Source organism: Enhydra lutris, unplaced genomic scaffold (genome assembly GCF_002288905.1).
Source record: "Enhydra lutris kenyoni isolate GAN:26980312 unplaced genomic scaffold, ASM228890v2 scaffoldscaffold13, whole genome shotgun sequence".
In the NCBI taxonomy this organism is placed as follows: domain Eukaryota; kingdom Metazoa; phylum Chordata; class Mammalia; order Carnivora; family Mustelidae; genus Enhydra; species Enhydra lutris.
In genome coordinates, this window is record NW_019154097.1 from 54,093,018 (window position 1) to 54,116,036 (window position 23,019).

Genomic DNA, 23,019 nt, shown 5'->3' on the forward strand with positions numbered 1-23,019 from the left:
AAAACTGTAAATTTCTACACCTACATCTGCGCCTTGAATTTGGAGACAAAGGTCTGGAAGAGTACATACTAGTTGGCAATGGGGGTTAACTTGCGGGATGAGTACGAATCCTCTTTTATCCCTGTTTTAAAATTTTTACCTGTATGTATTCATTGGTTATCTAGTCTTACAAATGAATGAATTTTTTTCAAGATTTTATTTATTTATTTATTTGACAGAAAGAGGGAGAGAGAGAGCACAAGCAGGGGGACCAGCAAGCAGAGGGAGAAGGAGAAGCAGGCTCCCCGCTGAGCAGGGAGCCTGATGCGGGGCTTGATCCCAGAACCCCAGGATCATGACCTGAGCTGAAGGCAGATGCTTAACCGACTGAGCCACTCAGGTGCCCCATAAATGAAGGAATTTTTTTAAATGTCTATAAGTGCATTACAACAATTATGGAAGAGATAAGAAATGATCACTATTAGCATTTGATTTCATTCTGATCCTTTTTTCCCTGTGTCTTCTGTCCATGATTTTGAAGGGCGGATCTCAAAGGACTCTTGGATATTTCCATTCTGAGCCGTCCTCCGTGTGGCTCGTGTTTCACTGAGCTCCCTGCATCAGAGAAATAGTAGGAAAACCTTAACCTCCTAAGGCAGGACCTAAAATGGAAGGTTTCTCACCTTCCTTAGATTGAACTCAATGAAAGTGAAGCCGAGAGATACAGATTCAAATTAGCAATTCCTTAGCCACTCCACTTAGTGAGTATAAATTTGGTGATGGAAACATTGCTCATTTGGCAGCAAAACGCAGTCTGATCTGACCTGACCTGCACTTGCTTGTTGGCAAAGCCTGACCTCACTTACCTTCGGGCATTTATCATCTGCCTCCCCACCAGTCTTAAAAACTCGTGTGTGTGTGTGTGTGTGTGTGTGTGTGTGTGTGTGTGTGTGTGTGTTACATATATCTGCATGTTATAGTGTAGGTATTAGCATATTTGGTTATAAGGTGCTACCCGAGGTCCCAACTGGGGACATTTTGTAATGTAGAGCGTATGAACCATATTACTTCCCCGTATCTGAAAATTTCTGAATTCCAGAATACGTCTGTCTAGTCCAGATGGTTTCAAGGTAAGGGATTGCAGTACCCATGAAGTAGTGAAGAGGTAAAACATGAAATTTGAAACAAGCCGGCCAAAAGTTAATTTTAACTCCTAAAAAACTAGGAGATATTTGCTCTTGTCTGTGAGTAGCTTCAGTAAAGTATGTACTTGTGTCGTCATTGTTCACAATAGCAAAACACTGGAAATAAGCCAGATGGCTACTGATAGGGTCAAACAGATTTTTACACATTTATTATCATTATTATTATTATTATTTTACACATTCAGTGGAATGTTACATAAAAAATACTATTTTAAAAAATATAGGCCCTTATATCACATACAAAAATTAGCTCCAAATGGATTACATACCTAACCCTAAGACCAGGACTATAAAACTCCTGGAAGAAAATTAGGGGAAAAGCTTCATGAGACTGGACTTGGCAGTAACTTCTTGAAGAGGACACAGGCAGCCAAAGCAAGAATAGACCAAGAGAACTACATCAAACTTAATTTTTAAGTTTTTTGTGCATCGGAGGACACAGTCAACAGAATGAAAAGGCAACCGATGGAATGGGAGAAAACGTTTACAAGTCACAAATCTGATGAGGAGTTCATATCCAGAATATATTTTTAAAAAAGTACAACTCAACAAAAACAAAATCGCCCTTTAAAAAAAAAAAAAATAGACAAAGGATTCAAATGGATCTTTCATACAAAAATGGCCAGCACTGTATGAAAAGATGCTCAATATCAGTAATCATCAAAGAAATAATAAATCAAAGCCATAGTGAGATACCAGCTCACACCCATTAGGATGGCTGCTCTCGGAGCACCAGGAATTAACAGGTGTGGGTGAGGACCTGGAGAGTCTGGAACACTTCTGCCCTTGCTGTGGGTGAGATTGTAAAATAGTCCAGCTATGATGGGAAAAGGGCATCGAGGTTCACCAAGGGTATGTCAGGTAGATTCATAAAACCAGAACATAGATTAGGGGTCCCTCAGGGGGAGGGGGTTGGGGAGCAGTACGGCAGGGAGCTGTCAGTAGGTCAGAATTTCAGATTTTTCAAGAAAAAACTTTGGAGATCCATTTCACGACTGTGTGAGTAGATGGAACGCTCCTAACTGCACACTTAGAAGCAGTTAAGATGGCATATTTGTGTGTGTGATAATATGCAACACAAACAAGGTATGTTGCCGGGGATAAACACCGGATGCAGACCTCGCTGCTTGTTAGAGGTGATTTTCTTCACCTTTTATTGAATATCTGAGTCACAAATTCTGGAAGTGAGTTCTGGAGTTGAGCGAGTACCCACTTATCCCTGCCCATTCATTCATTCAGCAAAATCTTCTTGTTTGGACTTTTGCCGTCAGCCTGGCAAAATGAATGTTCCTTTCCCCAAAAGCGATTATAAATGTCAGGGGCGAAAATTTGGGGGAAACTTAATTGGGGTTCCAGGGGCTGCACCTCCTTTTCCTTCAGGAAGGACCCCCATTTTCTTCGGGTTGCAGATTGTCCCTTTGTCACCGCACACAATGCAGTGGACCTGCCTCGGCACTTCCTGCACTCAGCCTGAACAGAAGCATCTGAAGTAACCAACGCTTCCTTCCACCTCCAGGGCCTCCATTCACTAAGAGGATTGGGCAGAGCAAGGGCAGCAGTAATTAGAGTCTGCATTCCCATCCGGACTCGCTGGCACGTGCTGTGAGAAATGAGAGGTACTTCAGATGCTGTCCAGTACCCAGCTGGGGCCAAAAATACAGCTCCCCTCAGCCTTGCAAAGAGGAGCCAAGAGAGACGGACACGTTCCTTCGCAGCCCCAGCTCAGAGGGCGGGCCTTGGTTTTGATTAAACGAGCTGGTGGGCTGTGCGTTAGAAATGCTTTGGGTTTCTTTCCCTCAACTAAGAATATTAGAATTGAAATCTTGTGAATTCTTTTGTGAACTTTTTTAAAGGCTATGGTTTTAGCAAAATATTTGAATGAGAGGAGATTCTTTAGCGTGATTGTGGATCCCTGAACCATGGTAGAGAAGGTAACTCATGGAGATGTTTGCAACAGTACAACCTGATACCCAGATGCAACAGAGAGAGGCCTGAAGCCCGAATAAAGGCCAAGCTCCACCTTGGTCTGGAGGATTCAGATAACTGACCAAATAACGTCACCCAGAGTCTCCACTGTAGCCTGGTCAGCAGATCCCAAGGAATATCAGGGGCATATCACCGTGAGCACTAAACCGGCGAGGAGACCAGTGCAGCTGCCTTGGGAGACTTCTAGAAAAGGCACCGCGACCTTTGCGGGGAGAGCTCTGGACTCTTCCTGCAACATCTTTATGCGAGAGTTAAATACACGACCAGCAGACACAATTTGTTGTATCTGGGAGTCCCCAAGGCGGCCGTTCTGCAGACACGGCATCGTCCCCTCCTTCCTATGGATGAGTTTCTAGAAATAGACTCCCAGTAGGCATTGACTGGGCTTTCTGAAGTATTGTTTGTCACCTTCCTCCAACAGCACAAGTATAAAAGATCTCCGGTTATAATTTCTTTTAACTCTTTGAGATTATTTTGAATTTAAAGAAAAGTCACAAGAGGTGTTCTGAGAACTGCCTTCTGCCTCACCCACTGCCGAACAGTTCCCTCCCTCTCTTTCTCCCTCCCTCCCTCCTTTCTCTCCCTTTCTCACCCCTCCTCCCTCTACCTCTCCCCCCACCTTCTTTCTCATACAGTTTTTTGTCTGAATGCTTTTTTCTTTAATCTTTGCCATCTCTCTGCCTCAAAGTTGTGACACACATAGGTCCTGACATAGTTCCCATCAGATGCCAAAATGGTTTTAGTAAATTATAAAGGTAACAATTTTGCCCCCTTTTTTCATAAAGACACATTGTGAAGAGGACTGTATTTCCCCTCATATTTAAAGGAAGGTTAGGTTGCCTGGGTGGCTCAGTCGTTAAGCAGCTGCCTTCAGCTCAGGTCATGATCCCAGGGTCCTGGGATCGAGCCCCGCATCGGGCTCCCTGCTCAGTGGAAAGCCTGCTGCTTCTCCCACTCCCCCTACTTGTGTTCCCTCTCTTGCTGTGTGTGTGTCTCTCTCTGTGTGTCAAATAAATAAAACCTTTAAATAAAATAAAGGAGGGGCGCCTGGCTGGCTCCGTGGGTTAAAGCCTTTGCCTTCGGCTCAAGTCATGATCCCAGGGTCCTGGGATCGAGCCCCATATCGGGCTCTCTGCTCCGAGGGGAGCCTGCTTCCTACCCTCTCTCTCTGCCTGCCTTTCTGCCTACTTGTGATCTCTGTCTGCCAAATAAATAAATAAAAATCTTTATAAATAAAATAAGGGAAGGTAGAGTTTCAGTCTTACAGGAAGAACGAGTCTGACAGTAAATAAATGTGAGAAGAACACATAAAACACAGCCTGCCTTGCTTCTGGGCTGGGGGTGTCCGCGCCTGTCCTGCCAGGAGGGGAGCCCAGCAGTGGCCTCCTGCGCAGACCTTCCTCAGGGAAGCGAGTGCTGTCAGAGAGGATGCACTTGAAGAAGGAATCCCCAGACTAGCAGCTATACCGAACCACACACCTGGCTTCTGCCGTCCTTTTTTAGGGGGCTCTACAAAGCCAGAACTGTATCAGTACAGGGAGACGCTGCAGCTGTAGCTCTGCTCCCGGGACCTGCTGTGTCCACGCCCCGCTTCCTGGGCCGGGCACGGCCCTTTGAGGGGAACACGCAGACGCCTGTCGCTCCATGTGGGGCTACTAACTCGAGATCCTTTTAATTGACATTTCAGGGTCTGTTTAACTTCCTGCCGCTGTTTTGTTAAATACTGGTGGTTTAATAAAGATGGAAACAGCCCCATAAATCACTTTATAACTGGAGCTTTACCTGCCATGAAAATTTTGAGCCTCCAACTTAGTTCTTAGACCTGAACGGAGAGGTTTAATTCTCAGTGTGAGCAAAACAGGAGCATTCTTGAGTAAATAACTTGGTTTCATGGAAACTTTTTTCTTTTTAGGCAGCTTTTTCCAAGGGTACTATTCAGTGACTTTTAGTAGATTTAACTACCGTGAGTTGTAGGACCTTTCCCTCATCCCAGTCAGGTTCCTTGTGCCCGTGTACACATATCCCCAGCCCACAGCCCCAGGCAGCCCCTCATCCACTCTCTGCCTCCGTCGATTTTCCAGATATTTCATCGGAATGGGGTCATGCAGTATCTGGCCTGTAGTGTCCGGCTTCCTTCCTTCCTTCCGCACGACATGTTTGGGGTCCCCTCCTGCTTTAGCCCGGGGCGGCACGTTCTTCATTTTCCTCAGTGACTAGTAAGTAGTCCATGATGTGGATGAACCACGTTCTCTCTCTTCCCCTGTGTGTGATGGACATGGGGGTGGTTTCCATTCTCCAGCTGTTAAGAAGGATGCCACCATAAACATTCTTAGGCAGCTTTTTGAAAGAAAATCTGTATTAAAGGTGCCACCAAGAAAGCTGAAGTTTGGCTCTTTGGAGGTGATTTTTGCGGTAAGATTTCAGGATCTCTTAAGGAGAGTGAGTTTGATCCCTCTAGTGAAAGAAAGCAGTGAGTTAGCCTTCCCAAGTCAACTCAGCGGAGCACAGGGATCAGGACCAGACCCATCATTAGTGCTCATTTCAGCCTCAGTGGACGCTGATCACCAGAACTGCTTTTCTGGTTTGGGGCAGATTATTTTTTTTTTTTTCCTAAGTAAATCTATACTTTGTATTCTCCATGAATGTTCTGTTCTTAAAAGGAACTTTGTTCACTAGTTTCAGGCAGAATGTGATAAAATATGTGTGTCTTCCCTGAGCTTTAAGAAGCTAGATTTTGTGAAATAACCCTACAGTTCACTCCTTTATTTACTGGGTTTAAAAACATTTTTTGGAAATATCAAGCAAAATTCTCCATTTGAGGTGGAAAACATGTTGCTTTGAGAAGCAATTTATTGACACCTTTCAAATGTCCCCTTTGTCCAGGAGGTTCCTGCTGCTCAGGCTGTGGGTGGCTTGCGTTTCCCTTGGCTCTGTTCCTGGACAAATCTGTGATGTTGTTCTAAGGAGGTACCCCAAAGGTAGCCTGAATTGGGGTTTATGCGCATTTGTGGGCATTCCATGAAGAGCACACTCCAGTAGGTGGCACTTGGCTCGTGAGGTCCAAATTCTAACCCTCTGGCTGGTGCTGAGTTTTGTTTTTTTTTTTAATTTATTTGAGAGTGTGTGTGAGAGGGAGAGAGGGAGACACAGAGGAAGCAGCAGACTCACCATTGATCAGGGAACCGGACACAGGGCTCCATCCCAGGACCCTGGAATCATGACCTGAGCCGAAGGCAGACGATTCACCGACTGAGCCCCCCCCAGGCGCTCCCAGCTGGTGCTGGTTCTTAAAGGCAGAAAGTGAACTGGATGTTTATTTCACATCCAGTTTTCCCCTACAGAGGAAAAAAAAAAAAAAACAGGGAGTTGATTAGGACCCTTAGTTACTGACTGAGGTCTAACCTCCAAATGCTTAACAGATCGGTTTCACAGAAGTAATTACATAAACTTTCCTCTTGCCTTGACCTGAACGTTGCTTTTGTAGGTGGCTTTGACCGGCTCACCTGGTACTGAACAGTCTCCCTCAGTGACAAACCAGAACCTAAATAAAGTTCATTTTGCTCAATTGGTTTTTGTAAGGTAATCTTTTTTAGGGTAGAGGTTAACTACTGTGATTTTTTTTTTCTTTTTTTTTTTTTGTTAAGAGCAGTTAGTGAAGGTTCCAGATAGTTAACTTCCCTGGCACAATTTGGAGAGTTAACACAGTAACCAGTCGTTGCCTGCTTCTAGAATCTTCTTGATGATGCATATCTGGAAAATGTAAAACTTTGCATGGCTCTCTCCAGGTATTTTAGACTTTGGGAAAATTCTCTTTTGTTTTGAGCTAGCTTTAGATCATAGGACCATGCAAAGTTGAAAAACAAGTTTTTGCACAGTATAGGGGGTTCATCCCCCTTGGCAGAACTGCCCTGTAGCTGGGGTGAAGGAGTTCGGGGAGCTTTTTCAGACCAAGTGTTTACTCAGACAGCGGGCGTGGCCAGAGGAGGAAGCCCTTTGGTGGGCTACCTGTGCGGGAGCTCTGAGCGTCGTCTGCCAGAGGAGACACATAAACTGTGCCAAGTACACGCCAACGGTCCTTTTGCCTGGGGCTCCCATGGCTCCCCCCACATGCTACGGGGCATCGGGTTCCGCTGCGAGTCCCCTTGGGCACGCTGCCCTCTCTGTGTGCTTCCATGGGCTTTTGTGGTGGGGGTGGGGTCTCAGGAGTCCTGCAGACTTGGTCAGCAGGGAGTGTTTCTGTGATTCCGGAAGGAGAGCGGACTTCAGAGTGTTTGCGGAGGGGGTGGCTGCTGAGTCCATGGTCCTGCTGTCCGAGGGCATCAAACCCTCTGCCTTCAGCCCTGGCGGTGAGGGCCTAGAGCACAAGGGCTCTTTACGAGGAGCTGGCGCGTCTGGGGCACCCCTGCCTCCGGGAGGCCTCCTGCCCTTGCCTCCCTCTCCTCCCGGCCAGCCGCAGCTCCAGTTGGTTCCATGAGCAGAGCTGGCCTTTGGCTCCAGAGAGCCAGGCTGGAGCATTGCAGATGAGTCCGTTTTTGGCAGAGGGGAAGCTGCACTGGGCGCTTCTCTTTCCCTTTTGTTCAGCGCAAGGTGGGGGAGGATGAGGCTGGGTAAACATCCCGCCGAAGGCACCCTGACCCCCTGGCTTTGGCTCCCTCCGACTTCGAGGGGGGAGCGGTTGGCTTCAAAGCTCTGCCGGGTTAGATGCTTTATCCTCTCATTGTCTTGCCGCCCTGAGCTCTGTCTCCCTGACGGGTCATGTGACGCATGAGATTACTGTCCTCACTCCAGTTTCTAATTGAATTTTTCAGAAGCACATTCGGACTTCAGTCATGAACACGGAGCGTGGCGTGTGGTCCTTGGTCACTTACGCTGTTTGCCCGGCGCCCCCGGCGTCACACGCGGGCTGCTTACCAGCTTGGCCTTTGGGGCTGAGCAGCTGTTTCGACCTTGGGCAACTGAGCTTCTAAGCTTTGGTTTCTTCAGGTAGGAAAGTGGGAACAACTGGATTGTTTGGCTTCCATGAGACAGTGCGCGCCTGGTGGCTGGGCGAGCAGTGTAGTGACCCAGCCACGTACCCCATCGGCGATCTCGCACACCTTGAGGGTCTATGTGGCGTCCCTTAGCCAGGCACCTGCCAGGCCATTACAACTCCTCCTCGAGAGGAGTCCCGTGTCCACTACCCCCAGCCTCGGAGTCAGAGAGTTTGGGGCTTAGAGTCAGTATTCGGGGCATGTCTTGCTTCACAGATTTCTCTGCTGGCAGAGTTTTGTTAGGGACTGACGGGAGAGGCGGTGGTTGTGCAGGAATGAGGATGAAGGTGTGACGTTTGTGGGGTTTGTGGAGGGTCACGGGCAGGCTCTGGTCACGGATAGACGGCTGGGCAGCCGGACGGACCATGTGGCTCTTAGGCTCTGGCACTGTTTGGTACGACTGCTGGGATGCCAGGAGCCGGAGCCAGAGTTGTGATCTAAGGAACCATTTGGCACTGAGCACAACCGAAAGTACGACGGCAACCTGTTGATTGCTGTTGGTTCACTTTTTTATCACAACAGTGCCGATCACCTTTCTGTTTCCCAGTACCCCATGCTTGCAACTGTTGATGGGATTGTTTTGCTTTGTTAGCAAACTCACATATACACAAAGAAGGACTGGGAGTTGCCAAATGGTGCATGGAGGGAAAATGTGTCTGAGTTCAGGGCCTGGAGGCAGCTTTGGAAGCCCTTATTCCGCAAAGTGAGGGTTACCTCTATCGTAGAGATGAAACATCAGCGAGCAGCGGTTCTGGAGGATGGGAAAGTCACATCCACCGGCTGCAGAAGAGACCCTCAGGTTCCTCTTTCTGTGGAGCCCACATCACATCTGGTTAATAATTTTTTCCTGGGTTTTCTTTACTTCTCCTTCCATCTACAGTTTCTCGGGTTCTGTCTCCACATCAGCCATCCTTGGAGTTGTGTGAGTTCCGAGGCTTGCTGTCTGAGCAGTGGTCGCTCCCTTGGGAACCGTGGCCCCGGGTGCCTCTGTCCCAGCCTGGAGACAGCTCGGGTTGGGGGGTGACAGGGGCACCACAGTCTGGGACGGGAACCTCCCATGACCTCCTGTGCAGCCCGGGTTTTCCTCCACGAGCCCGAGTCAGAAAGGACTCCTGAGCCCGAGTCAGAAAGGACTCCTGCGGCCGAGGTCCAGGTGGCAGAGGAAATGGGTTGGGGTCTGTGAGGTGCACGTTGTATTGTGGCTCTATTTAGATTTTCTTGTTTTGGGCCCAAATGAGTCACAGACTGGGAGGACTGACAAGGCCACCCTTGTCCTGACTGAGGAGGACAGAATAGGCTGGGGTGAGGAAGAGTCCCTGCAGAAGAGCCACTCCCCAGAACGGTTTTGTGTGGGGGCGGTCCCCGCCTTCCTGGGGTCCGGACTGTTCCTCTTCATCAGGCCCCTCAGTGCTTCCAGCGAAGCCAGCATCTGGGGCCTTCGGAAAGCCAGCCCCACCAGCAGAGGATGTCCCTGGAGGGAAGACTGGAAGTGGTGGGAGCTAAACTTAGCTCCCTGCATGAGCTGCCTGCAGGAGGAGGGGTGAGGGACGTGGGGCGGGGTGTGGAGGCTTAAAGGGACAGCCACAGGCTTTCTGGGGGGCTCTGTGGGGACTCTCGGGCTGTGTGGTGGGTGCCTGGGTGGACCTGCACCGGCTCTGGGAGGCATCCTGAGAGCTCGGCTGGTGCTGTGTCCTGGGGGCCCTGAGTGTCTGGGGTCCAGGGTAAAGAATGCCCCGTCCCCAGAGGGGAGAACCTTGGTGTCGTCCGGATGGCTGGAAGAGCACTGCAGGGTTGGCGACTCTGGCCACCAGTGACGGGCCAACTCGTTCCAGGGCTGGTCAGACCTTTGGGAGCAAATCAGGCATGGACTCACATGGCAGCACTGCTTGGAATTGGTTCGCTAAAAGTGATCTCTCCCGACTTGGAAATCCTGAATAATTCCTAATGACTGCCTGGTTAGTCCTCTGTTAGGGTTTCCCACTGCTGTCCGAGGCAGAGGACAGGGCAGCCGCTGGTCAAGAGCACACCCCCTGCCTCATCCGGCACCTGTTCCTTGCTCCACTCTTCCTTCCTCAACCATGAAGGGCCAGGTGCTCGTCTAGTCTGTGTCAGACTTCTTAAATGGAGTATTTGTGTTGTGTTTGCATGTTTACAGTCCTGTGACAGCCTGGTGGCAGGAGGAGGGGCAGGCAGGAAGCACGCAGACCCCCACTGGGGGGTCTGGTAGAAATGCTCGAGACTGTCCCTGGACAGACGGATGTACTTGGCTGAGAGCCGGCCGCTGGGGAGACGCCCTTCCCTGTGTTTCGGTCTCTCTCCCTCTGTTCCTTTCTAAAATTGTAAGATGTGTGAGTATTGCTCCTATCCTGTATGAGTACAGAAGAGGGTCTGAAAGTACATGTACAGTTTAAATATAAGGAGCCACAAGTCTGGACCCGCCGCTCAGATCGAGAACACTGGTGACAGTTCGCCAGCCACCATCCGCGTACTCTATCAAGAACGCCACTGCCCAGACTTGGGCTCATCCTTCCTCTCGTCCATATTTACCACTGAGGGAACCCTAAGCAGTGCTAAGGACCCATAGAACTCACCCACTCTTACCCACTCTGCAGGGAGAACAGGAGTGCCTTCCGCAAGCATTGTTCTGAGGTTGAGTTACTGTGTGTAAAGCCCTCAGATCAGCGCCGGGCATATAGTAAGTACGATATGTGTATTAAGCTACTGGAATCACTGTTATTTTCAGTTTTGCCAGTTTTTAAGCATCACGTAAATCAAGAAGAATGTAAATATTTTACTGGGACTTGGGTTTTTTCATTCACTGTAATATTTTGAGTTTCATCCTGTTGATGCGTATGGTGATAGTCCCCTCCTCTTCATTCTCCTGTGCTGTTCTAGAAGGGCTGCCAGTGAGTTATCCCTTGAACTCAGGGCTTTGCTAGCCTCGGCTTTGACGATCTTGCCGCTGGGGGGATTCTGGTACACATACAGAGGTCTGTGGGTCAGTGGTTCTCAGAGTGTGGTCTGGGGTCCTGAGACCAACGTGACTTTCAGGATAATACTGAGATAGCCTGTGTCTTTTTCACTCTCGTTCACTCAGGAGTAGATAGTGGACTCTTCCAGAAAACATTTGGCCTGTGACGATGTCATCGCTCCGAAAGCTAACCAGACTAATGCTTGTCTGTTCCTCTGTTTTTTAAATTTTGTCAGGTTGTCATTTCTAATACGGTCAATAGTGATGGTTCAGGAGATACTGTGTTTGGGGGAGGGGTTTCCTTTGTTTGATTTGAATAAGTCAGAGTACAGGGGCTTTCCATAAAGAACCTGAAGAAACAGCGTTCTGACTCATCCCCTTTGTTTCGAGTTAACAAATGACTAATGCCTTACTTAGCGAGAGATTTTTCAGACACTCAGTAGGTTTTAGAATGTCTGTCTTAGGGGAATCAGGCAGCTCTATTATAAGGAGAAGGAGAAATCATTCCTATTGCCATTCCAGTGTGGGGGCAAGTCTCTCTAGATCGATCCTAGACACCAAACGCAAGGCAGGAATCCACCGAGTTACCCAAGGAAGTAATGTCTAAGATAGCACTAGGAGATGCTGCTTTGAAAAAAGCCGTGTCTTCATTCACCTGCAGGCATTTGGTACCTACATGCCAAGACACTGTTGGTAAGCTGGGAGCATACCAGAGAAGGTGATCCTTTCTTTCCTGGTTCCTGGATTTTTCCTAGCCCTGTTCCAGGTCCCTAATTGTTACGATAAAGCCAGGTCAAACCACAATACTGATGGACTGTCTCACAGTGGATGCAGGTCAGAAGTCCCTGTGCCTGGAGTTCACTGGGTCCGCTCTTGCGGTCTTGCCAGGCTGAGATCAGGGGGTCCATGGGGCTGTGGTCTCATCTGTTGGCCTTTCCCAGGTCCCCTGTCATTGGCAGAGCTCATTTCCTTGGAGTTGTGTGACAGCATCATTCTGCTGGTTGTTGGCCAGCAGCTGCTCTGGTCTGCTGGGCGCTGCCCTGGGTTCCATGCCGTGGGCCCCCTCCTCTCACAACTTGGTGCCTCTTGGTAAAGGCTCACCTGATTAGATCAGGCCCACCCTGGATCAGCTCCAAGTAGCCCAGTCTGGGAGTGCTGCCCCATGCTGGAGGGAAAGAGATCGTACAAAGGCACAAGTCGTTGAGGCCCATCTTAACACTCTCCCAGCACAGACATCTTTTCCTAACCCAACAGCACGAAGATTTTCACCTATAGGTTGTTTTTTTGTTTTTTTTTTTTAAATCTGTAGTTTTAGTTGTTACATTTAGGTCTGTGATACATTTTGAGTTAATTTTTGTGTGTGATATGGATGAGGGTCTCTGTTCCTTCTTCTACCCCGCATACAGGTCACCAGTCTTTCCAGCACCATTTTTTGAAACAATGTTCCTTTCTCCCACTTGAGTTGCCTTGACAACTGTCAAAACCTACTTGGCCTCTACGGGAGGTCCTGTTCCCAGACTCATTTCTCCTCTGTTGTCTGTATGCCTTTCCTTTTACCAGTCCCACTCTTGCTCCCACTTCATAGAAGGTCTTGAAATCAGGCATTGTAAAGATGTTTTTCTTTTATAAAATTAAGTTACTCTAGGTCACTTTTTAAAAAATATGTTTTTAAAATGAGCTTGTCATTTTCTGCGTGCGCACACACACACACACACACACACACAAAGCCTGCTGGGCTTTTGATTGGCATTATACTGAGTCTCTCTATCAATTTGGAGAGAACTGGAATCTTAACAATATTGAGGCTTCTGCAATTCATGAACATGGCACATCTCTCCAGTTACTGGGTCTTGAATTTTTTGTGCCAGTGTTCTACAGTTTCCAATGAAGAGGATTTTAACCTTTTTTTAAAAAAAATCTGTTTTAGCTACTGCAGTAAGACAGCAAATATAAGAAAGGAAACCTGGGGCACACAAATCCAAAAAATTCTTATTGGCAGGTGACTTAGAAAATGCCAAGGAATCAACCAAAAAGTCACAGAACTAGTGAAATCAATTCAGACAGGCTACAGGACACAGGTAAAAAATGAACGTTATTTCTGTGTATTAACAGTGAACACATGGAAACGGAAATTTAAACCACCAATACCATTAACAAGGGGAAGGAAAAGGGGAAATACTTTGATGTAAATTTAGCGAAATACGTACGAGACTTACAGGATTAAAAATGACAGGCATGGGGCGCCTGGGTGGCTCAGTGGGTTAAAGCCTCTGCCTTAGGCTCAGGTCATGATCCCAGGGTCCTGGGATCGAGCCCCACATCGGGCTCTCTGCTCAGCAGGGAGCCTGCTTCCCCCCTCCCCCCGCCTGCCTCTCTGCCTACTTGTGATCTCTGTCTGTCAAATAAATAAATAAAATCTTAAAAAAAAAAAAATGACAGGACATGGGTGCCTGTGGGGCTCAGTCGTTACTTGTCTGCCTTCAGCTCAGGTCATGATTTTGGGGTCCTGGAATCTAGCCCCACATTGGGCTCTCTGCTCTGTGGGAAGCCTGTTTCTCCCTCTCCTACTTCCCCTGCTTATGTTCCCACTCTCATTGTGTCTCTCTCTGTCAAATAAAATCTTAAAAAAAAAAAAAAAGGACACTCATTAAAGAAATCAGAAGATCTGAACAGATGAGACAGATCACGCTCCTGGTTTAGGAGACTCACCAAAGGGACAGTGTCCTCCCCACGTTTATATACGGATTTCTGTTCCTACTAAAATATCAGAACTTCTGTAAATATAAATATGATGATTCTAAAATTTGTATGGAGAGGCACCAGCATAGCGAAAACAATTTTGAAAGTGAACAATAGAGTGCTAGTCTCGCGAGACCTGGCAGGCCTGTGTAGTAATCCCCACAGTGGTACTGGTGGAGAGAGGGCCACATGGGCCAGCAGAACAGACCCAAAGCTAGCACCACGCAAGTACGACCAACCGATGTGGGCAGAGGTGCAGAAGCAGTCCAACAAAGGACGGCTAGCCTCTCACGTGTGGTGCTGGAGCAGTTGGAGATCCATTGACCGAAAAAGGAAAGGAACCGGGACTAAATCTCAGGACCTTAGGTACTACGTAGACTGGAGCATAGACTTCAACGTAAAATAGAAAGTTCGAAGAACATAGTAGCAACTGGGACCTGGGGCTGGGTTAGGTATTCTTAGACACGATCCCAAATGCGAAACCCATAAGAGAAAAAAAATCATTTTGGAGAGAAAAAGTTAATTTTCATTTTCTCAACATGACATTTGGCTCTGCAGAAAGACCCCCTTGTAAGGCTACAGATGGGAAATATTTGTGAACCACACATCTAACCAAAGACCCTTCCCTAGAATACATAAAGAATTCTTGAAACTCAACAATAATAAAACAATCCAACTGGAAAGTGGACAAAAGATATCAACAGATCTCCCCCAAGAGGATGTGCACGTGGCAGAGAAGCACATGGAAAGGTGCTCAGCATCACCAGCCACTGGGGTCGTTGCAGATTAGGGGAAATGCAAAACCATGCTGAGATACATGCTAGAAACCAGAAAAGCAAAGCAGCAGCCCTACCAAACAAAGGTGGTGAGGATGCGGAGAAACCAGGTCTCTCCCACGTGGCTGGTGGGAATGGAAAATGGCGCGGCCATCCTGGCTTATAGCCTGGGAGTTTCTTCTGAAGCCTAAGTATGTACTTAACCATGTTACCCAGCCATCTCCTGAGCACCTCCCCAGAGAAAGGGAAACTGTCCACAGAGCAGCAACCAGTCATGCAGTCTGCACGGTTTTATTTCTTCCTTTCTGATTCTTATGCCTTTTATTTATTTGCCTGCTTTTTTGCTTTTTTTGTACTACCTAGGCCTCCCAACATAGACTATAAATCAGAGGTTTCCACAACCCCCTGCTTGGATTTAATTTCCCAGAGTGGCTCAAAGAACTCAAAACAGTTTACTTACTAGATTAACCTGTTTATTACAAAGGGTATTAAAGGATACAAACGAAAAGCCAGACAAAGAGATACACAGGGCAGTGCCATTTCAGAAGGGTTCTGAGCGCAGGAGCTTTTGTTCCTGTGGAGTATGGGGTGCACCACCCTCCCAAAAATGGAGATATTTTGTTGAGCCGCCTAGAAGCTCTCCAAATCCTATAGATCAGGGATTTTTATGGAGGTTTCATTGCCTAGGCATGATTGATTAATTATTGGCCATTGGCGAGTGATTCAACTAAAGAGCCTTTCTCCCTTCCCCAGTGGTCGGGGTGGGGCTGAAAGTTACAATCTTCTAATCCAAGGTTGGTTCTTCTGGGGACCAGCCCCTGTCCTTGGGAGCTTTCCAAAAGTCCCCTTAACATAAACACAGGTGAGGTTGAAAGGGGTTTGTTATAAATTACAAAAGATATCTTTATCTCTTTATCACCTAGGAAAATCCCAAGGCTTTTAGGAGTTCTGCCTGCCAGGGAATGAAGACAAATATACATTTCTTACCATAAATCACAATATCCCAACTTGCTGAGGTTTTGTGAAGAATACTGTGTCTGTACAAGGTGGCTTTGGTCTGTAGTTTTGCTTTTTTGGTAATGCTTGTCAGTTCTGTGTCAGGGTCGTGGTGGCCTCATGAAAGGCATTAGCAAGTAGTCTTCCTCTTTGGTTTCTTTAAAAGTTTGTACAAGGTTAGCATCCCCTCTTTTGAGTGTTTGCTAGAATTCACCAATGAAGCCACTGGGCCTCAGGTTTTCTTGTGGGGAGCATTTTTGATAACAAATTCATGTTTTGTTTTTTAAGTAAATATAGGTCTATTCAGGTTTCACTGTTGGTAAATTGAAATCTTTAAAGAGTTTGGTCCGTTTCATCTAAGAAATCCAGTTTGTTAGATGAAGTTGTTCATAATGTTCTCTTAATATCTCTATAATGTCTCTAGGGTCCGTAGTGTAATTCCCCTTTCACTGTCAATGCTAGTGATTGCCCTTGTTCTTACTGTATTACTCTGGCTAGAATGTTACACATTTTGTTGGCCTTTTTGAAGAGTCAATTTTTGGCCCCGTTAATTTTTTTCATTGTGCATCCATTTCCTATTTCAGTGATATGTGGTTTTTATTTCCTTCCTTCTACTCACCTTGCGTTTTCTTTGCTCTTCCTTTTTAGGCCCTTTGAGAAAGAAACTTCAGTCAGTGATTTTGGATCATTTTTCTTTTCTAATGTAAATATTTTTTATTTTAATGGCATTATAGTTAACATACAGTGTTATATTAGTTTCAGGTGTACTGTGTAGTGATTCAGCACTTCCTACATCCCTAATATAAACATTTAGAGGTATAGGTTTCTCCCCTAAATTATACATTAACTACATCTGAAAGTTTTTTGGTTTTTTTGTTGTTGTTGTTTTGGTTTGGTTTTTTTTAGATTTTGTCTATTTGAGAGAGCACGTGGGTGTGGGCAGAGGGAGGAGAGAGAGCATCCTCTGGTAGATGCCCTGCTGAGCACAATCCAGTGCAGGGCTCCATCCCAGGACCCTGAGATCATGATCTGAGCTGAAATCAGACACTTAACCTACTGAGCTACCAGGGCCCCTTCAAATATCTTCTAATGTAGTTCGTGATTTCTTCTTGGTTTCTAGTAGTATTTCCACATGATTCAAGGAGTTTCCCTCTCTCTGCTTGCATTTCCCATCTGTTCTTGCATGTTGTGCACTTTTTCCACTAGAACCCTTAACATATAAATCGTAATTATTTTAAATTCCCAGTCTGTTCATTCCAAACCCTCTGCCATATCAGAGTCTGGCTCTGATTCTTGCTTTGTCTCTTTGGACTGTGATTTTTGCCTTTTAGTGGGCGCTGTCATTTTCTGGTGAAAGTCGGGCATAATGTGTCAATGGCGGGCTCCAGCCACGTTGTCTGTCCCCAAGAAGCTGTAAGTCTCTGTATTCACCTGCCTCTCCAAGGTGGGGGACAGTGGTTTGCCCTGTAACATCAGATCTGGGCTGGATCTCAGAAGGCTTGTCCTTCTTCAGCTTTTGTCTTGTCATGAGGACTGGAGTGACGACTTGGAGGTTCTTTACATGTGGGATCAGAAAGATGGGATTGTGCAATGGAAACCTTTAGGAACTCTGTGAGCCCTCTCCCTCCCCACCCCAATTCCCAAGCCTCCCTCACCCCCTGAGGTAGGCGCTTTCTTATCTGGAGGAAAGAATGTCTGAAATCATGCTCTGGAATTTCTTTCTAGTTCCTTTTTTTGTGGTGGTCCCTGTGATACAAATGAAGACTCGAAATCTGTGGTCGTCCAGGCTGAGTCTGTACTTCTTACTACTAACCTGGAGGAGTTGTTTTGGGAATGAGCTTAGCAGCTCCTCATACACCAGCAAAGTTCTTAATCTACAGACAGTACAACCGTAAAAGCCAGACAAGATCACAGTGAGACATACTTCACACCCAGTAGCGCAGCTCCAGTTAAACACCCGGAGGCTTGGGGCACCTGGGTGGCTCAGTGGGTTAAGCCTCTGCCTTCGGCTCAGGTCATGATCTCGGGGTCCTGGGATCGAGCCCCGCATCGGGCTCTCTGCTCAACAGGGAGCCTGCTTCCCCCCCTCTCTGCCTGCCTCTCTGCCTACTTGTGATCTCTCTCTCTCTCTCTCTCTGTCAAATAAATAAAATCTTAAAAAAAAAAATTTTTTTTATTTTTTTATTTTTTTAAATTTAAACACCCGGAGGCTAGCCAAGTGCCAGTGGGGACGGGAAGGCTGCTTACCTTTGCTGATGTGGATGCCAGAGGGTGTGGCCACTGCGGGACACAGTGCCATGGGTCCTAGAAACTTAAACATAGAATTGCTGTATGACCCAGAAATTCCACTACTAGGTGGAACATACGCCCAAGAGGATTGAAAATGGGTGTTCAAACGAGAACTTGCGCATGACCGTTCCTCGCAGCAGCCAGGTGCTGGAGGCGGTCCAGATGCCCATCTGCTGACAGGTGCACGGACACCATGTGGTGCACGCTTGCTCTGGGGTATCCAGAGAAGGAGCGGGGAGAAGGGAGGGAGGCACCCAAAGCTGCTGCGATGTGGGTCAGCCACGAGCGCACGTTGCTAAGGGGAACAAGGGGAGCAGCCTTGGAGGGGAACAAGGCGTGGGATTGCCTTCGGGGGGGACGACAGTGTCTTCCAACAAGGTCGAGCAGGCAGTTGCCCCTCGCTGTGAATATTTTATATGCCACTGTATTTATACACTTGCTTTTCAGGATTTTATGGGGTTTTTTATGTTTTATCGATTTAAGTAATCTGAACACCCCGCGTGGGGTTCGAACCCACAGCCCCAAGATCAAGAGTTGCATGCTCCACTGAGCCAGCCAGGTGCCCTATACACACCTTTCAATGCTTAGTTTTATGTTATATGAATTTGACCTAAAAGTTGAAGAGAAAGAAAAATCCCAGATGAGAGGGGCCTGGCACTCTGGACCTTTTCCTGGTGTCTTAATCATGGATGGCAGGGAGCAGCTGTCCCTGGGAACTGGGGTGGGAGACTTCACAAGCACAGGGACATCCCGAATGGCAAGGCAGGGCCACCAGCATGAGCCAGCCTTGAGCCGGCTTCCTCCACATCCGCAGGTTCTGGGGCAGAAGTGCAAGGCCGCGAGCATCCCGGACTTTGCCCCCACTTGACACACTGTTAGGTTCACTTGTTGTAGTTTGGTTTCCATTCTGAGTGGTGGTTGTTTTGAAAAATTTTCTTTTTTTTAATTATGCAAGATACCTGTACGGTTCCAAAGTCAAAATGCATTCCGCGACGTCTAGGTTCTACCCTTGTGCCTCCTCCCCTGTTCTGCCCTTCCCTGTACCTCTCCACTTTTATCACTTGCTGGTTTATCTTTCGGTGTCTCCTTTCTGAAATATAAGCAAATAGCAACTGTTTCAATTTTGCCACCATTTCTTATACACAAGGAGACTTTCTCTTTTGCCCCTTCTCTCACATAGCGGTGTGTCAGGCATCCGCTCTCCGCAGCCGCGTCTGACTCCCCGCGTGAAGAAAACGTGCTTTGTCCAGCCGGCCTTCCTTCTGTCTGTGGACACTTGGGTTCTCCCTGGGCTTTGGATATTGTAGAGCTGCTATAGTGAATCTTTTACCTAATATTTTATGATTACAAGTTAGCAGACAATTTATAGGAATCCGGATTAAAATTTGAGAATCTCCATTTGTATGATGTGTATTAATATGCTCTATGTTTTTCCGTACTGTCACAGCTATGATACCATTTACTCTCTCAAGACCCCGTGAGATGTCATAGGTATTGGCAAATCCCAAATTCAAGTGAAGGGTTTTCTTTTGGGAGTTAGATCATCTTTTTAAGTATTTGTAGAAGTTCTATATTCAAACGTTGTTTAGTTAGCCAAACAACATTTGGTTTTTGCATAAAGCCAAAGTTATGTCTTAAATTTGATATTTATTAAGTAACGAGAAGGAAAATCTGACCTTTCAAATACATCGTTGTTGTTCCTAATATACAGTGGTTTTAAAATTTGTGTTTGTAATTTGTTATGTTTAAACAAGGGAAGTAAACTTCCAAGTCCTCTGGCTCACCGTTGACAAGCCCGTGTCTCCATCCCATGTGACTGACCCCATTTTAACACAGAATCAACTTCACCGGGTCCAGGAGCTTTAGGGACAGCTCATGCATGCAGAGATAGGCTTTCAAACTGAAAGGGCACCAGCCCTGAGTGCAGATTCGTGTTTCTCTTTGTAACCGCTGTCCCTTGATGTCCCCGTCTCTGCCTTCACACTTAGCGTGGTTCTCACCCAGCGGGTACTCCTCACGCCCTCACCTCCGCTGTGCATCTGTCAGCCCACGGCACTGGGGGAGCAAGTACCAGGACCTGAACCAAGGTGTGGGAGAACGTGTCTCACTTCTAGCTGGAAAACAGGTGTGACCAGTCGACCTAAAATATTGATCTTGATGGCCTGGTCTTGTGCGTCAGTGAGAGAGTCGAGTCTGTTCTCTTGAGGTCTTGAATTAGCTGGATGAGGTGCACGAGGTCTGCTGACATCCACTGACGGGGCTGGTTCGTAACGCAGGGACCACCAACACACGACAGATGGGTGTATAGGGGGCTGGGGCTGGTTGTGGGGACAGAAGCTTCAAAGCAGCAGCAAGCCCACCGCATATGATGAGTCCGCGGCAGGTGTGGGTCATGGGTGCTTCCAGGGAAGACATTGTGAAGAAGAGAGCCCACTGGCCAAAAAGCTTACTCTCTTTACAGGTGTGGTGTGTCCATGCCCTGCCCACTGTCTTTGGCCACGTTCGCCCCTCTGTGTGTCACAATTGCAAGCACCCCAGAAAGTCCCACTGCTGCTTGATCCGCCCTCTTCTCCACCACGAGCACCCCCAGACCCATCCAGCTGGTGGTGATGAAAATGCACGTGTTGCTGGGAGTTGGGTCAGGAAAGTAGTGTGACATCGAGCATGTGCCCGGTGGCCTCTGTGCATAGGCTAGCAGATTCTGTCTTGTCTGATCCATGCACCCATGGTGTTAAAGAAGTTCAGACCAGGTAGGGTTAGAAAAAGCCCATTTGTCACGTACTCTTTCTCATCAGACCACGCGATTGCATTGACTACTGAGGGGACCCCAAGACTGTTTTCACCACATGTGATACTCTTTTTGTCAAGGTGCCATCTTCATTGGTTTGGTCTGCTAGCAGATATAACCTAGTCTGTGATTGTGAGAAATATTCTGGAAGCTGGAAACCCCAAGGTCAAGGTGCCCACAGACTCAGGGTCTGGTGAGAGCCCCGTCCTGGTTCACGGACAGTGTTGTCTCGCTGTGTCCTCATGAGACAGTGCTCTGGGTTTCTTTTATAAGGGCACTGACCCCGTTCATGGGGGCTCTACCCCGCAGAGCCCCGCTGCTCGATGACAGGACCTGGAGGCTAGGTTTCAGCACCTGATGGGGCTGGGGGGCACAGTCCGTCTGCAGCGGGCGCTGAGTGGTTCATCCCACGGGGGCAGTTTCGTTCCTGCCACTAGCCATGACTCCATCCCCCAGGGTTGGAGATCCATCAGAATTTAAACCTGGACATTTTAAGGGGCTGATGCTCTGGGAACCTTGAAACCCGTGTGAATGATCATTCCGTAGGCTGCGTGTCGAACATGATGGCGTACATCCCAGTCCCTGACGGCAAGCCACAGTGTCCAAACCGCAGTTCCCAATCAGCCTGGCGGGGCTGGTTTGAACGAGCTTCCCCTCCTCTTCCCCACTGGCCGCTCCCCCCGTGACAGAGAGCTCCGTGGACAGACAGCTCTGGAGCAGCTCTCACGTGGACCCACGAGGTAGCGCCAAGAAGAGCCTAGCCAGGCTCAAGACGGGGTCCCCTCCTCATGCGCCTGTAGGCAGTGGAGAGAATCCCAGATAACTCCTGTACCTTTGAAGGAGTGAAAGGATGCTAACATTGGAGCACAGGCGGGGCGATGCTGACTTCAAGCTCACTAGGGATCTTTCCATTCAAACTGGGACTTAAAACTTTCCCGCTTTTCTCGTACTTCATACTTAGCTCGTTCTCAGGAGCACTTCTCCTTTCACACCTGTGCCACAGGGTGAGCACACACGTCTCGGTGTTTCCGCAGGACGGTTGTCACGCCATGGTGACAGAACGTTGGCCAGGCCATCGGCACTGCCGTGACTTCATCCTCCACCGAGCCCTGGTCGGGCCCAGGCCATTCCTCCTGTTTTTGCCTGGCACCATGGCACACCTCAGAGTGGCCCCGGGTGGCCTGGGCTGGGAGGGGCTGCCACCAGCTGGCCTCCAGGTGCACAGACACCAATGGCGTCTTCATCCGCTCTCCTTGCACCTGCAGAGTCTCTGGCCAGGAGGCGGGGGGCTGAGAGAGACCGGGTTCTGGGGGAAGTCACGGATCGGATGGGTTTGTCTCGACCCCTTCATGGACCAGCTGCCTCACGCTGTCCTGTCCTGCAGGAGAGGCAGTGGGATGAGCAGACCAGCTGCCTCATGCTGCGGAGATGGCTGTCCCCACGCCCACGCTGGCACTGGACGGGGACAGGCGCCGAAGGGTGCGGCTGGCAGAGTGGCAGAGGCTGGGTGCCGGGAACTGAGGGTTCCATCCTGGAGCTCTGGGGGCCGTCTCCCCTGCCTGTGTGTCCCTAGAGCAGAGAGCAGACTGTGCCTACCACACCCCGATCTTTGGGAGGAGAACTGCATTTGTGAATCTTCCTCTGTGCCCAAGAGTGTATGTGATGCGTGTTTCTGTCCCTCTTAAAAATGCTCTTTTGCGAATCCTCCAAAGGCTATCGTCATAATACAGGACGGCTGACTCCCATCGAAGGAAGCTGCCTCTTTACTATCTTCCTTTAGGCCTGTTGGAGGCTGACTGCTCCTGTCATTTGTATCTGTTTTCTCTATTATTTTATATAAAGTCACAGACTTGAGCCATAATCCCATGTCTCCCCGATGGTGTCTCCTCCGTGACAGTCTAGAGCGTCAGCCTGTACCCTGCCCGCTTCTGTGCAAGCGCACGTGGGCATCCCTAGTGTGCCTGTGCCCGGGCCCACGTAAGGGAGCCTGTGGGAAGCTGTGTCCTCCGTGTGCAGACTCTGTGTGAGGTGTGAGGACTCATCTACATTCCACTTCTGCAGGGAGAATCACCGCACCTGTGCACTCACCCCTTCCCCTGTTCCACTCCCTTCAGTCCATGTTTGAACGCCCTCTAAATGCTTTTCCTGAGACAGGCCCTGGGTGATCATAAGGTGCATGTTGGCTGTAGACCAGTGTCTGTCTGTATCTGCGTTCAGGGCAGAGGACATCCAGGGGGGCGGTGGGTTCACTGTTACACCA

The 23,019-nt window shown here is 48.3% G+C and overlaps 1 protein-coding gene across 3 annotated transcripts in view; it reads left to right on the forward strand.

Annotated features, from left to right (window-relative positions):
* The window catches only part of LOC111146098 (G protein subunit alpha 12), a 99,747-nt gene that overhangs the window by 71,572 nt on the left and 5,156 nt on the right, over window positions 1-23,019 (forward strand). The window lies entirely within an intron of this gene.